The following is a 17,942-nucleotide window of genomic DNA, read 5'->3' as shown; positions in this document are numbered from 1 at the left end:
TTGAGAATGCCTTGAATACTATCTTTAAAGACAGTTAAATAAACATGAATAAACAGTTAATTAAACACGATCCTGGCCAAATTAGGTAAAGAAAGTTTAAATTAGGATGGGAGGCTTAAGCTAATAAAAGTGAAGTAAGGAGTTTGAGTGAAGAGTTGTCTGACAGTCTCCAACCAATACAAATGACCAGGTTGGGAATATGAAAAAATGTAAGAAATATCTAATAAAAGAAGGCCTGCAGACCTGAACTTCAGAGAAAAAGTTTTAATGTACAGAAAATGTACCAAGGCGCAGACATGTTTAGGCTAGTTATAACTTTTTGTTTGTTTTGTGGACACACCCAGCTCAGAGATTACTCCTTGCAATGCGTGTGTGAACGTGGGTCAGCCACATACCACAAAGTGTCTTAGCCACTATACTATCTATCCAGTTCCATTTTTTTTTTTTTCTTTTTGGGTCACACCGGCGATGCTCAGGGGTTTCTCCTGGCTCTGCACTCAGGAATCACCCCTGGCGGTGTGCTCGGGGACCATATGGGATGCTGCAGTTCCATTTGTTTTTATCCAAGGAATAACTGCAATCTCTGAAGATTTCAAAGTATGCAATAAGATCAAAAATTCATTTTGTGCTTTGAAGAGTACTTTATTATGACATTCCAAATAATACACTGTATTTGAGTTGTAAGAGCAGAGATAAGGCAATATGTTTTTAACATGTGAGAAGTATTCAATAAATAAAATACGTCATGTTGCTGATGACATAAATGGAGACTGAAGGTGAAATAACTAAAGAGCCCAAGTAAAAATGCAGAAGTAGAACTAGATTTATTTGAGCACTCTCAGGCCTGAACTCAATACTAAAAAAAACAAACAAAAAACCAAACTTTAAAAGTCTTTGAAATGTGGATTGTAATTAAAATATTTGTTTCTGGTTTGGTTTGGGGGCTGCATTTGGCAATGGTAAGGGCTTACTCCGGCCTTGCACTCAGGGATCACTTTTGGTTTGGCTTGTGGATCATAGGGATGCATGCAAGGCAAGCACGCTACCTGCTGTATTATCTCTCCAGGCTCTAAAATCTACATTGAGTATGACAAAGAAGAGAACAGAACACTGAAACTGCTTATATTTGATACCTATTAGCTTTAACAAAATTAACTACCAAGTATGACTTACAAGAAATTGAAAGACTGGTAAACATAAAATTACAAAATGAAAAAAAAAAAAGATGCAGTGTAACAGAAGTCCATGAAATGATAATTTATTAAAAAACTCATTCAGAATTAAGTTAGACCAATTTTTCAAACTGTTCTTTGGGACTTATAAATCCCCTAAAATTGCTAAACACAGAGAGTTATTTCAGTAGTGTTGGCAAAAGAATGAACATTTAATAGACTGAAGAGATACATTTTTTTAAAATGTGAATAGTTTTCAGAGTTTGCCTAGTTAGGAAAAGTAAGATATAATGTTTGAACAATAAAAACCATAGAATCAAAGAGGATTTTGAGATCCAGGGAATATATGTTAAAGGGAGTACCTGTAATATATTTACATATTAGAGAAAAAAAATTGACTAAGAGGCGACAGTATTTGTGAGGGATTTGTGAGGAATATATCTAAATCATAGTTGAAATATATATGTATATATATATTTTTTCTTTTTGGGTCACACCTGGCGATGCACAGGGGTTGCTGCTGGCTCTGCACTCAGGAATTACTCCTAGTGGTGCTCAGGGATCATATGAAATGCTGGGAATCAAACCTGGGTCAGCCGCGTGCAAGGCCAACACCCTCTCCGCTATGCTCTCGCTTTATACAGAAAAATTAAAACTCAATGTGTATAGGAGGAAAAAAAGGTAATTATAGATACTGTTTTCATAGCTTTATAGTTTTGTAGTTACGTCGTGAAAAAAAATTAAAATAGTTTGAATTTTCTCTGAGAAGTGAAAGGGATAATACTATCTTAAAGGATTATGGAAGAGATAAATATTTTAAAAGAAATAGAAGTCCAAAGTATAATTCAGTCTCCAAGAAATCTCTGGAAATGAGTGAGACAAGGTTCAGATTATACATTCTTTGCTTTTTGGGTTACTCCTGGCTCTGCACTCAGGAATCACTTCTGGCGATACTCAGGGGACCATATCGAATGCTGGGAATCGAACCCAGGTTGGCCACATGCAAGGCAAACGCCCTACCCCTATGCTATCGCTCCAGTCCTAGATTGTACATTCTGATTCAATTGGATCCACTGATATACAAATTTCCAATTTAGAGTTTGCTTTTTGTTGTTGTCATTTTGGGGTCCAAACCCGGCTCTGCTCAGGGCTAACTCCTGGTTCCGAGCTCAGGGATCACTCCTTACAGGACTCAGAGGCCCAGACGGAGTGCTGGTAAGAGAACCTATCTACTGCATGTTAGGCGATCACCCTATCTACTGCATGCTATCTACTGCATGCTATCTATCCTATCTACTGCATGCTAGGCAATCACCCATCTTCGGTAATACCTTTCTGGTGCCAAGAATTTGCTTTTATAGGTGTCATATAAGAAAGAAAAACTGATTTAATTTATTAGCGTTCAGTTATCATTCTAGCACATTCTCCATTTTTTTTCAAGTTCTAAATAATGTCTTTTCATGGATAACAAATTCCTCAAACATGAAATGTTTTTCAAAAAACTTACCTTTCCCCACAAATATCCTTGTTGTCTTCTGTTTGCAATAATGTAGTTTCAGGTTCTCTGTCTTTATAAGAATACTTTTGCTCTGTTTTGTTTTGGGATCATACACAATAGTGCTTAAGGATTACTCCTGGCAAACCCTGAGGGATTATATGTGATAGCAGAGATTAAACTGGGGTTAGCTACACATAAGGCAACATCTGACCCTTTTTACTAGGTGTTCAGTCTTATTTGAACATTCTTATAAGATTTCAATTTCAATCTCTAGGAGTCTAATCTCTGCATGTAGAAAGGATGCAAATCAATCTTAATGGGGCCCAGGGGTCACCCCTTGCCTACATATGGTGACCTCCTGGATCAGTGCTCAGATCCAGCAATGCAGTGCTGCTGAGGCACAAAATTAATGGTGACCACACTGGGCCTTCCCAGTAGTGCTTGCAGAGGGCACACAGTGCTGGGGATACAAATTTGGGACCCCAAGCAGATGCTACCACAAACGTAGTCCCCGAGTATCACAAATAAGACGGTCAGGTTTCCCACATTTCAGGATATTGAAGATATCAGCACAATTGGGAGCACTGTGGATAAGCCTTCCAGCTAAGTACAGTAGCAATCTACTTTTAAGAAAGAGAATGTTTTTCTTTTTTAACCTTCTATAATTAGTTGACCAGCAATATACTCCATGATAAATATTCTTTGTTTGGTTTGTAGCTATTTTGTGTTGATTTAGCAGTAGAAAGACACAAATACTCTTTTAAGTTTGAAAGGATACTGAATAACCAGTAAGTCAATATGTTATTTGGAGTGACTGGCCCTCAGAAAGAGACTTAACCAGTTTTCAAGTAAATTGAATGTATTTGTGTATTTATTTATTTTTTACATTGGAGTAGATAGTTTAAGTACATATAGTAAAACTATTTTACTATAGAGCTGAATATATTCTTTAGAAGTAACTCACATTAGATTTATAGTGTGTTCTTCTTAAAGCATGTGTAGAAGGGAACATAGAAGGCTTTTTGGATCCTTAATCTTAAAATATATTGAAATACCAAGTTAAGGGTTGGAGCAATAGAATAGAGGGTAGGGCATTTGCCTTGCACGTGGCCAACTGGGGTTTGATTCCAAGCATCCCATATGGTCCCCCGAGTACTGCCAGGAGAAATTCCTGAGTGCAAACCCAGGAGTACCCCTGTGTATCACTGGGTGTGACCATATATATATGGTTAAGACAATTATATTTATTACATATAATAAAAAATACAATAAATATGTTCATCTTTTCTAGGAAAAAATTTTCAATGCTAATATTACTTTGTGAATAAATCAAATATATTAGACTTCAAAAATTAACAAATAGCTATGGTGAACCCTAAGTTTAGTACAGCGATATATGTGAAAGACTATCCATATAAGAAGAAACACATTTTACAAATTACCCATTCAGTATCAATCATTGAAAAGAACATTTTTTTATGTCAAGGCAAAATTTAATACAACATTTCTTTAGTGCATGGATTATAGAGAAATCCCTTCCACAATTCTTTATAGCTTACTTCTAGAAGTAATCAGTCTCTACTGCTCTAACACTAGAATTTTACAAGCTTAAGAAATGTTTTCATTTCTCAGGGATTTCTATTTTCAAGGAATATAACCGCAATATGTTATCGCTCTATTTCTTTATGTTTTTGAGCCTCACCCAGCAGTGCTCATGATTACTCCCAGGCACTCTGTTCAGCACTCCTAGCAGTGCTCAGGAGGACATATGTGTGAGGTATTGAACCAGTGCTGTCCTCATGCAGGGTTACTGTGTTATCCCTTATACTCTATCTCAGATTCTATAATCTCTCTTTATACTACTGTTATTCCTCAGATGATCTAACATTATATATTTGATATATCTCCTATCTAAAATAACAAGGAAACATATTATAGGAGAGGATGATACAGCTCAATGGAATGTTTTGTATACAGGAGGTTTGAGATCCAGAAGAGCATGGTCCCCTGAGTCTCACCAGAAAAAACCTCTAAGCACAAAGGATGGAGTAATCAGTTTCCCAAGAACCACTGAATCTGATTCTCCACCTCCCCCACCCCCTAAGGAAAATACTCAATGATGGTCAGAGAGGTAAAAATGAAAAGATTCTCTCTCAGTCACTCATGTAGACTCACCTCCCATCCCTGCTCTGTTCTACCAATTGATTCTGGACTAGATCTGCCAGGAGATGCATGCCAAGTAGTTAAAATGTATAGGAACACTGTCCCCATGGCTGAAAGCTCCAGGGCATGCTTTGGAAGAGATCAGGGTGAGTAGCCATCTTGCCAAAGTCTTGGAAATTGCACCCATACCCCAAGGCTGTAACCATAGTCCTGTCAACCCTTTGGTCCAGACCATTGATCCTGAAATTTCTGGACCATGTGACAATCCCTAATTACTCAATACTGAAATTCCAGTAGATATACACCAAATTAGATGGGCAAGTAACATAGAAGCCGACTAAACCCAACAATGAATAGCAATAACACAGGAGGCTCAACTAGCAACAGAAAGCTTAGTATATCCTTGGACAAGGATTTAACAATCCCATGATCAGATATAAAAATTTTCACATAAAATTGATTTTGTTATGCTTATTGATTTTAATATTGGAAATTTGCTACCTAATCAATCCCAAGTACAACGGGTAGGGCATTTGCATTGCACGTGGCCCACCTGGGTTCTGATTCCTCTGTTCCTCTCTGAGAGCCCGGCAAGCTACTGAGAGTATCCTGTCTACATGGGATTTGATCCCCAGTGTCCCATATGGTTCCCTGAGCAATGCCAGGAATAATTCCTGAGTGAATAGCCAAGAGTAGCCCCTGAACATTGCTGGGGCTATGACCCAAAAACCCAAAAAAGAAAAAAAAAGAAAGAAAAGGAAAAAAAAGATTTGTGCATTTACTGAAAAAAAAAAAGAGACAGAACATTCTGAAATAGTGATTAAAGTTCTGATTTTATAACATACAATAAAGGATAGCATTATTCTGGCAGATTTTCTTTTCTTTTCATAAATGGATTTATAACATAAGCCATTCAATTCAACACACATGATATTCACTACACATGACATTATTGAGCATTATTGTGCAAAGTGAAATTAGATACAGTACCTATCCTCAAAATCTCACAAATATATTAAAACTATGTCTGTGTACTCATTGTTTTATGTCTTACATAAACACTCAAGACATTTCTTGACCTCAAGACTCAAGTAGAATTTCATTTTGTCCATTTGATTAACTAAAAGATTCTCAATCCTGACATTGATAATTAAGATAATTAGAGCAAAATTTACAAGTTTTCATTCTAAGGAAAAGATAGAGGATTAAAGAGGTTAAGAAAATATCAAAAGTAAAGTGCCAGTAAGGAATAATTTAGCATTAGAAAGTAAGTCTTATGATTCCATAATTTAAGTATTCTAATAGGGTATATAATATTGGAACATTTCCTGCCTAAACCTTTGTTACTAACAATATTATAAATAATGATTCCTAAATAAAAACTGGAAGAAAATGGCATCATCAATTGTAACAAAACCTCACTGTTCTGCAGTGACAAGAATATGTATTAAAACACTGTCAAATTCTCTCTTCATTTCCCTCTAAACACATAAGATGCATTCTCAGAATTTCTAGCCTGAAACCACCTCCTATCCTTTAAATGCCAGCCAATTTTCCTAATATCACACATGTTTGATTCAGGTAGGGAACAGAATGAGTAGCAGTACATAGTTATGAATAAAATAATATCAATTGGTGTAACATCTCATAAACTTCAAGATCTGGAGAAGAACATTAGTCTAGAAGTTCTTATTGCCATAATAATAAATCTCTGACAAGAGAAACGTAAATTCTAGAAAGCATCTGACAGTTTCTCTGAATGTTTCCTTTGATATAACATTAATTATCCCTGTCTCCAGTATTTTGTATACTATTAGTATAGTATTTTGAGATATCATCAGCCAAATTTGGGACCAATTTGCCACAAACTGTGTGTGTACACAGGAAAAAAAATGTATTCAAGATCTGAAACTTCTCTCAGCTCTGAAGAGCTAGAAATACTATCCCTAGGCTCTGATTGTGTATGACATACAAGATTGCCATCCAAACTTAAAATGAGTCAATATCCTCTGTAACCTATGAGTGTATATTCATGCTAAATACAGAGTTGAAATTGAGACATATTCTTATACCGCATAATAAACTGAAATATGATTGAGTAAAAATTACTACCCAGTAGGATTTTTTTCTTACTATTTTTCTCACCCTTTACATAGCAACACAAAAAATCTGGACAAAACATTTCCAACATGTGTTTAAAATTAACATTATGATAAAGGCAAAAATACAGAAAATGGGGATCATATGGTTTCCCAAAACATGTACTTATTAACAGGATGACTCTGTGGGCAGTTTAAAATATAATTCTGTAAGCTTTTTTTATATACATAAGGTAAAAGTTATTATCAACATAAAAAATAATGTTCAGTCTAGCAGTATTATTTTGATAGTGCATTTTCTTAGGCAGTTTTTTTTCTGCCTAAACATCTTAGGGGTTTGATATCTCAGGTTTTTTCAGAGCTAGACTAATTAAAATCATATATTAATTCAAACCATATTACATATAAAGTGTACTAAATATGTCTCTCACCCCTGAAGGAGTATGATAAATTTAATCCTGTCTGCATCTGTGAGTGCGTTGCTCTCTGCGTTTATTCTGAAACTCTAAAAGGCAGTCTTGCTGCTCATCTGTGATAGTGAATGTCTCATTCATAGTGTTGCACATTTTGCAGTTTGTCTCCTAAAGCCATATACACAAAGAGGAGCTTTAAAGTATAACCATTTATATGAATATGGGGGAATTTTAACTACATAAGCTAACAAATTGCTTGCAGTTACATTCTTGCTGAAATACTCACCCCATACTCCCAAGATGACCTAGGAAAATACTACCATTTCAATAAAAACATTGCACAGTGGTTGGTAGGTAATTTTTCATAAAGATACTCCCAGAAATAATTAATTGGGTATAAGTCATGAACTGGAACAGATGATATAAGATATTACTACAAGATGATCAAGAGCCTAAAAAATAAGAAACATGGCTATTTTGTGCATGAACGTCTATCTTTAAAATTGTGAATATATTTCACAGTATCATAGTTTAAAATGACCAAATGTAAGATCAGGGACATATAGCAGTTAAGGTACTTGCCTTGAATGTTGCTGACTTCAGTTTGATCTTTGGTTCCATTGTAGTCCTCAAATATTTTCAAGACTGAGATAGAAGAACACGGATTTGTCTGTCAGAAATAGATATACAATCAGTGATCATAATGACAAATTTATGTTTTTTCATTTTTGAAGGAATCACCTCTATCACCTGTCGCCTGTCATTCTGTTGCTCATCGATTTGTTCGAGTGGGCACCAGTAATGTCTCCATTTGTCCCTGTCACGTGCTAGTGTAGCCCAATGTGCTGCTCATTCCAGGAACAAGAAGAACATCAAACCGTTTTTGCAGCCTCTCCTTACTCATCCTTCCCACGCTGCCATATCGGGGCCTCTTTCAGGGTCAGGGGAATGAGGCCTGTTATAGTTACTGTTTTTGGCATGTTGAATATGCCACAGGAGCTTGCCAGGCTCTGCCATACGAATGGGATATTCTCAGTAGCTTGCCAGGCTCTCCGAGAGGGACAGAGACTCCAGGAGATTCTGCATGGCTTTCTCCTGGGAGCTCTGTTTACAGTCTCTGGATCTTGGCCACTGATGAGATTACATGGTGCCAGGGGCAGTTTGTGGGTGTGACTGCCAAGCTACTGGAAAATTGTGGATTTGGGTGGAGGAGGCCCAGTTCAGATCTGAGTAGGCTTGGAGATATCATCCCCAGGTCCCTCATACCTGGGTTCCTCTGATGGGTGAGGCTTGTCTGAGCATGTAGGGCGTGTCTCCTTGAGCATGGCTGTGGCTGGTTTCTGGAGGTTTTCAGCTACCGGGGCTCACTTGGGGCAGGAAGGGAAACTCAACCCACCCCCCTTTGAGGGGCCCAAGTGAAGATAGCAAAATTGCAGAATGTCCTGCTTTTGAAGGAATAGCATGAATGATTTAGTTCTTACTTAGAATTTCAAATATTGATTTTTAAGGTTCAGAAGACCAAAATTCAGTCATGTACCCCTGTCTATATTGTCTTTAATCACATTAATAAAATATTTTTGCATTTATATATCTAATATATAATCAGATAAATATTTAATAAATAGTATTAATTCCCATTTCCTTCATAAAATGTAATTAACTTTTCTATAGATCTCATTAGCTTTGTTATCATTATATAATATTCCATAAAATAATTACATGAAACCAAACACAATTATTTTTAATCAATCCCTATTCTAAGGAAAAAGAATGCTAAGATCATATATAGTATATAATTCATTTATTAAAAATTCTAACCACACATCAATACAGATCTGTAATTGCCTAAATGCAGAGAATATTACAGGAGGACACATACCTACTTATTAAAATCAGTTCAGGGAGCAATTATAAACAAAGAAAATATAGACAATACTCACAGATATTAGAGAAAATATGTAAAAAGAAAATGGTAGGATCAATTTGCAAATAACTGATGCCAGAAATACCTATCCCAATATAAACTGTGGAACAGTCAGAAAATCTGGAATTAGATTGGAATTCTATCCTTAGATATTTCCGTTTAAAACTTGTTTAAGTTCTGTAAGGAAGAGAGCAGGAGACTGATAAAGAAGCCACACTCTGCCCTACATATTTAGCTTTATATAAGTATCTATGTTGTACATATCTCCTTATTGAAATATACTCTGTTCAATAGTATCCAGCTGAAACTTTGTGGTTATTTCCCACAGAGTTTCACAGAAATGGTGTTTCAACTCTTTGAGTCCATTATTGGTAGCAGGATTCATGTACGCATACAAATATAGGAAGAGATCATTGTAGGTCAACATTCCCTACAATGGTATTTGTGTCACAAACTAGCTGGAAGCTAGAAGAGAAAAGATCTGTTGGGGAACACTGGATTAAGCAAAACTAAACAGACTGTTTCACTTTACAGCTCTAAGAGGTAGTGTGTAATAAAAGCCTTTAAGGGAATAGAAGTGAAATCCTCCTAGCACTCATTTGAGGGATTGGATGAGTAGAGATGCATCTTTTGTGACACTACAGGACTTTGAAGGTATATAATCAAAACATTCAAGCACTGAGGTGTTTCTAGCCAAGAAGCAGAATCATTGCCTTATAGGGTAGCATAAATTGTCTACAAATACTGATAACTTTAGAGACTTAACAAGCAGTGAGCTTGCTTATTTGGCTCCTCTGACCTTAAAAAATGTTTCAATCCAAGTGGTCTGCCAAGAAGCTGACATAGTTGTGCTAACTGGAGGCATTAAGGAAATCAACAGAAGTCCATCTCTCCTGGGCAACTTGCCCCTCAGTTTTCCCTGGTCTTTATTAGTTCTTTCTGGTGTGGTCCAACTAAAGCCAACCGGTTTGGGGACCCAGCAAAGACTTTTCGGAGATTTTATAGGCTGCCATTGATTTTGAATTTCCAAGAAAAAGAGACAGCATATGTGAAAAATTACATAGTCTTTAATTACTGAATTGTTGAATCAGCCATGCACAAGGGCAAGTGCTCTTAATAAATCAATGTCAAAATATAGTCAAATAATGTGTAGTAACAATGTGGCAGCATGAGAAACTAATAAGGAAGCAGTGTAGGAGTGTTCGGAAAAATATTTGGATGATCTTCATAGGACATATTGAGAATTAATAGAAAGAGATAGAAGTGGTTTATTTATTTGATTTGCTAAGTGCTAGGACAGTAACATAGCTTAATCATCTTTAATATATATTATTTATATACTTATATTTATAAAATATAAAACATATATTTCTCCTGATTTCATTCAAATGTCTGAACTCCACTTTAAAATAGTCCTTATGTGGCCAAAGGAAGTACATAATGTTTAATTACTAGGTATTTGAATGTTAATTAAAGCATCACAGAGTTTCCTTTTTATATTGTCACTGGTTCTGTGTTATTTCAATCCAACCTATGCATTCAACTGTCAAGACTACCACTCAAATTTGAAGCTTTATTTCAGGTTTCTAGTTGATTTTTCTCTTTATTTAAAGGAATGATCAGATGGTAATCTAATAAATTTAATCATTAGTAAATTTTATTCAGTAAATAAGAACACAAAGGTTTGCTGGTACATGGCACTGGTGAAAGGTTGAATTTAAAGACCATAATAGAGCTTTCTAAGAGCTAGTTTAAAAGAAAGGCATAGTTGTATAAACCTATAGAGAACAATTAAAATTACTGTATCACTCACCCGTTACTCACCGATTTGCTCAAGCGGGCACCAGTAATGTCTCCAAGTAAGACTTGTTGTTACTGTTTTTGCCATATTGTATACACCACGGGTAGCTTGCCGTGCGGGAGATACATCTCTGCCGTGAGGGAGAGATACTATCGGTAGCTTGCCAGTCTCTCCGAGAGGGACAGACGAATCAAACCCGGGTCAGCTGCATGCAAGGCAAACGCCCTAGCTGCTGTGCTATCCATCTATTATTTATACATAATAATAACATATATTATAACATATAATAATAATAATAGATAGATATGAAGAAGGATTTCACCATATCTGAGGAATGCTTAAACCTCTGTTCTATCCTTTAGTTACCCCAGCTAAACAGTTTTATCTATGAATATATGCTATGGTGTGCTTTAATGTGTCACCTGGATTGATTTCTGAGAGGTTTATATCTTTCTTTTTCTTTATTTATTCTTTTTTATTTTATAAGACAGTGGTGGAATGAAATTCAAATAATCTATCATTGCAGAGAATTTTTTTAAAAAAAGAACTTCATAGATTTCTGTTGATTTAAAAATACCAACAGGAAAAGACAATATTTCATTTCAAAACTATATTGTGACTTGAAAACAAGTTATTCTGTAATGCAAAGAAGAGTACTGAATAAATATTTACAAAAGAAAACAAATAATATTTGAGGCTGTTTTTTTAATTACAAAAAGAGGGGGCATAGGAAGGGTTAAAGAGAGAGAAGGAAGCAATAAATAATATATGACTTGATAAAACAAGCCAGTTAAATTAAAAAGTGTTATAAGTGAAAGTAAGATTGAAAGGTATAAGGAAAGAAAATGATAAAGAGGAATTCTGCAACTGTGTTAAAAAAGCAATACTAAAAATATTTAGATATATATAAAATTATCCATACTTAATTAATTCACATACTTAATTCACATACTTGAAAAGTACTTCAGACATAAAGATCAAGATAAACAGAATGAATATTTTAAAACAAAAAAAATGATAGACATTGAGTGAAACAACAAAAAGGAACCATATTAATTTAAAAATGAAAAAGATTACATCACTAGAAGAAAGAACATTGACACTCATCAGGTTCTTTTTATTTTTTTTAACTTACCAGCTTCTCAGTTTCTTGATTAAAGTCTGTATGGTAAACTTTTAGAGAGTCTTACTCACATCAAAAACACAATGCATCTTTTTTTAAATCTAAGCTCTGACAGGTAAAATAGAATAGTATGTACTAATATGAAAATTTTAAGTGATTTAAAACACAATAGATATTATGATCATATCAATGACTGCTGAATACTTAAAATATGCCAACCACTTTATTTGATTTTTCCAGCAAAATTAAGAAGCTGATACTATTATTATGCCTGCATTATACATGAACCATTAATATTTTAAAACATCAGGCAACTTTTTTTATGGTAAACGACTAATATGTAGTAAAACTGCAGTTCAAACTTGTCTACTCTTAAATCATAGCTCTAAAATTATACCCCACTGTTTCTTTTATAAGCTCTTTAAATATTAAGGACATTATCATTGATGCACATAAAACACTTATTCAGGTTGCTGTTTGGAATATTTGTCTATAGCTATGCCACAGTTTTTAAACTATTTTACACTGCACTTAAGACTAAATCATCTTTGGACATTTTATTATGTTAATAGCCACATCAGATATTTCTAGTAGTTAATACTTAAAGCTATGAACATATGTAAGGAAATACACCTGCAAAACGAGGTGATGGAGGGACAACTTAAAAGGCTGGAGTTCAGACTTCCCCTACAAGAAGTCCAGGTTCAATTCTGGCAATGCTCCATCCCTTGCACAGCAGAGTGAACCTCTGAGCATCAAGATGGGGTAACTCCTGAGGACCAGAATTTGTGACCCCCAAACCAGAGGAGTGAAAGGGAAAGAAAGTCAACATGACACACATATCTCACTGTATGCCATAAATTTGATATGTAAATGGCAACTAACGGGCTGATGTTTAGTGATATTATCTTTCACCATTTCATTCTTGGTTAAATATTAGTAAACACAAAGGCCTATATTTCATTTCAAAAACTATACTATGACTTGAAAACAAGTTATCCTAGAATACTAACACAGTCATTGTCACTGGTCACTGTCATCCCATTGCTCATCGATTTGTTCAAGCAGGCACCAATAACGTCTCTCATTGAGAGACTTATTGTTACTGTTTTTGGCATATCCAATATGCACGGGTAGCTTGCCAGGCACTGCCGTGCGGGCTCCATACTCTCGGTAGCTTGTCTGGGCTCTCTGAGAGGGGCGGAGGAATCGAACACGTGTCGGCCGCGTGAAAGGCAAACGCCCAACCGCTATGCTATCATTCCAGCCCACAAACAGTATTTGACAAATATCCATAAAAGGAAATAAAGAGTATTTCAGAAGGCTAATTTTTTTATTTACTCTCAGTTCTGTGCTCATGGATAACTCCTAGAGAGCTGTGGTACCATATGTGGCAACATTCTTACTCTTGTACTATATCTCTGGCCCTCTTTGCAAACCTAATTTTTTAATATTTATAAATAAAATACATGAGCTTGCTGACATGGTTTATTTTTGCAAAATAAACTTGTGAACAATGCTTCAACAGATTTTAACTGGTGACGAGTAGTTCTTCCATGTATTTATTAAATCATTTTAAACTCCAAAACTTTAACTGAACAATTATATAACATTGATCAAAACACCTTTTTATGTGTTCCAATGGCTCTGTAATAAATCTTTTATATATAGCATATAAATTTTAATATATCTTCTTTTAATAATATATGAATTTTAAATTATAAATATGAATTTTATAAATCACAAAACCTCAATACAAATTTTTTATATATATCAACTTCATGTTTTCAAATACTAGTTACTTAGTATTTGGAAATTTAAAAAAATTGAAGTAAAGAGGAGGTTTCTGGGGCTAACAAGAGTGGACAGCTGGTTGGGTTCAGGCCTGGTATGCTGATGACACAGGTTCTATCCCTGATTTTCTATATGTTCCTCAAAGACTTACCAGCAGTGATCCCTGAGCACTGAGTCAGGAATAATCCTTGAGCACTGCTGGGTGTGTCCCCAAAATCAAAAGAAAAAGAGAAGAAAAGTGGAGGTTTCTTTGAAATTTTACACCAAGTCTGAAAAGTCAACCATCGGCTATAGCATAAAACAAACTTTTTCCTAAAACTATGGAGGTGGTGGCACTTTCACACAGATATGTGACTTATGAGGTTGCCAATATTAATATTTTAGGTGCACCATGCACCTGCAACATAGCCCATATCAGAATGCCAACAGCCTTCCACCACTGACCCTAGTTTCCTTCCCACTACCACCCTATCTTTCAACCCTGGGTGGCAGCTTCAATTCTTCTTCTTCTTTTTTTTTTTTTTTTGCTTTTGAGTCACACCCGGTGATGCACAGGGGTTACTCCTGGCTCATGCACTCAGAAATTACTCCTGGTGGTGCTCGGGGGATCATATGGGATGCTGGGAATCGAACCCAGATCTGCCACATGCAAGGCAAACGCCCTACCTGCTGTGCTATTGCTCCAGCCCTGGCAGCTTCAATTCTGTGGGAAATGTTTCAGAGTTCTTATCCATCAGCTGCTGTCTATTCATTTTTTAATTTATAAAAAAACATCTTATAAATATAACATTTAATTATTATTATGTGTGTGGGCCACACCAATCTGTGCTCAGGGCTTACTCCTGGCTCTGTGCTTAAGGATCGCTTCTAGCAGGCTTGGGGCACCATACATGGCAACAGCTTTACTCATAATACTATTTTTCTGGCCCCTCTTTATAAACCTAATTTAAAGAAAAATAAATAAAATACATGTGCTCACCGATAAGGTCTATTTTTTGTAAAATAAATTTATTTTAAATCCTTCAACAGACTTTAATGAACAGTGAGTGCTTTTAAGCTTTTTTACAATATTGCCTTTCTATGAGAATAATGATAGAATTTGAATATAGACAACAGAAATTGTAAATCGCGTTGTCGCGGTTTCCCTTCGCCGGCAAAGAGAGACGACACCGGTTGAGGGTCCTTCTGCAGCAAGTTTATTGGAGATCTCCACACTTACACCAATGGGGGGAGGAAGGCCCCGACCCTCAGAGCGATGTCCTTTTTATAGAGAAGACCCCTCACTTCTGACGTGTTGCTCGCCAGTTGGCTGTCCTCCAATCACCCCATGGGGGGCGATGCCGGGGCCCGCGCTCTGGAGGTTATTTATTACCTAGGGCAGCCGGAGTCGGCGCCATCTTTGCTCCATGTGCTCTGGCTCCCTACAACTCCCCCTTATCTCTTTACTAAGGAGCCGGTCTCTGCGAGAAAGGGGGTGACGGACACCACTGCCTGTATAGATACCAGGGACGGAGGTGGCCTCAACGGGTCCCTCTTCAGGATCTGATGAGGCTCCTCCTGTCCCGCCGTCCGCTTTTCCAGGCAGGGCAAAATTTCGACAGCGGCCCTATGCAAGCGGCTCGTCGCCCTGGGTCAGGGAGGAGAGAGACCCAGTGCAGTACCATCTAGTCTGACACCCTTCCCTGAGACCATTACCGGTGCACCCAAACTCGTGCAATGGATCCACAGATCCTGAGTGTGCAGGGGCTACACTCAGCATTAAAAAAAAGCACTGAGCAGCTTGATTTAGAGCGGCGATGCCTCCGGCGGGGGAACAGACCACCTAGGCTGAGCAACCATTGGGACTAAACGATCTAAAAAGACTAAGCATCATCACCTACGCCAGCTTACACTCTGCCAAGATTCAGTCAAAAACAAGGCACGGTATTATACGCAATCAAAAACAAGGCACAGTATTATACGCAATCAAAAACAAGGCACAGTATTATGCAGGATAGGCTATTGTACAAAAATCATGCAAACTCTTCTTCTGGATAGGCTTGTACCAAGCGGTGATAGTACACTTCCACCTTGCGTGAGGTCACGGCATTCACCTGATCTTTAATAAACTGAGTTAGGCGTTGGAATGCCCAAGGACCAAAGGAGATCAGTAATAATGCTCCAACAAGGGGCCCCAAAAGGGGGAGGAGATAGGGCAACACACCCCCCCACGCTGACCAAAACGGGCGCTCATAAAACTCATGTCTCCTTTTTTCTAATTCTTCTTGGTGCTTTCTAACCCGGTCCCTCACTATACCCGACTTGTTGGCATAAAAACAACATTTCTCCTGAAGTGTCAGGCAAATTCCCCCTCTGTCCGCAGTGAGGAGGTCCAGACCTCTCCTATTTTGGAGTACCACTTCTGCCAAGGAATCTATTTGGTCTTGAAGATCCTTAATGGATTGATAAACTTTAGTAACATCATCTGCTAGTTGTTGGGACAGCTTGGAGTAGGAGGAAAGGGCTGTGGCCAATCCCGCCGAACCCGTGCCCACGGCCGCGGAGACACCCAGGCCCAGTAGTAATGGAATGAACTGCACTGCTCGCTTATGGCGAGGGAAAATGTGATCTATAGATGGGATGGGGACTGGTTCATCACCTTTAAGTAAGTCAATATCAGGGAGTAGCATAGCTAGCCCACAGAGGCCAGTCCAATTCGTCGGGAGAAGGGTGTAGGCCTGATTGCTGCCGCACACAAAAACTCGGCTGGTCCCAGCACACAGCGGGCCAGTGCTATTAATAGACTGTTCACACCCAGAGGTAGACAGCACCCCGACATCAATGTCATAGGAATCATTATTAGCAACCCTATAAAAGCAATGACTAAAATTAAAGTCAAGAGGCTGTACCTTGAAGGGAAGGCTGGCAAAGCAGTTGTCAACCTGCACAGCAGAGGGGGTGGAGTCATTAGCTAAAGAAGAGGGCACTGCCAAAGGCCAGGAGTCACCATAAGGAAGGCATAGCCAGCAATCTTCGGCCAGGGTGGGGTTAGTAACATTCAATGCCGAATGTGTGGCGGCCAAAATGTTCTCAGTACTGGGATCCAAATCCATGCCCCGGGGTTTCGGGAGTAGCAGGGGATGATATTCAATCTGAGGAAATCGGGCAAGAATCAGCTGTTGAATTTTCTGCCCCACTTCCACCTCCCGGACCACATCAGTAGGCCCCCCTTCGGAAACGTGTAAAGGGGCTCACGTGGGCCAGCAGGCATCTTTGCCCACTGGGGCCGTGCATGAGGCAGCGGCATACTTAGGGTTTCCTCTGCTGGAGGGGACGACTGACCAGTCACCCCCGAACGTTCCTTCGTAGGACATATGGGGCTTTGCAGTAAAATACTCCTTTCCTCCTAGGGTACATTCAGAATAGCTGGCATAACACATAGCATTCATCTGGTCTACTATTACAGTTTTGAGGACAGGGATCCCCCTTATTTATAAAAGTAGGCTTGGGCACGCACTGCCAAAACTGGGTTAGTCCGCCCCGAGCACTGGGCCGCGTGACGAGATATACAGTCAGAGTCCCACAGTCCACGGTTTTCGTGTAGCTCGTTGGGGTCACCGAAGATTGTCCTCCCTGACAGTTGCACGGGGTCCCATACAGCTGTTGTAGGAGGCGTGTAGGGTCAGCCGGCCGGCCCAATCCGGCCTCCGTGGGTTGCACAGTCAGCAGCAGGATCATCATTGCAAACCCGCAGGGTCAGCACCGGACGACGAGCCGCATGTTCTCTGTAAGAAGAAAAGAGAGAATCCCTCTCAGGGGTTCCCCCTGGAGCATTCTGCGGACTCGGAAATCTTTAAAAACTCTCACTCCTTATGACCCTGAGCTAAGTAGCTTAAATTTTTTTTTTTTTTTGAAGTAACAGACTTTATTTAGAAGGTCTTAGGGAAGGAGGAAGAGATAAGTGGAAAAGGAGAAA

The sequence above is a fragment of the Sorex araneus genome, chromosome 2 (genome assembly GCF_027595985.1).
Source record: "Sorex araneus isolate mSorAra2 chromosome 2, mSorAra2.pri, whole genome shotgun sequence".
Lineage (NCBI taxonomy): Eukaryota > Metazoa > Chordata > Mammalia > Eulipotyphla > Soricidae > Sorex > Sorex araneus.
This window is presented reverse-complemented; position numbering follows the sequence as displayed.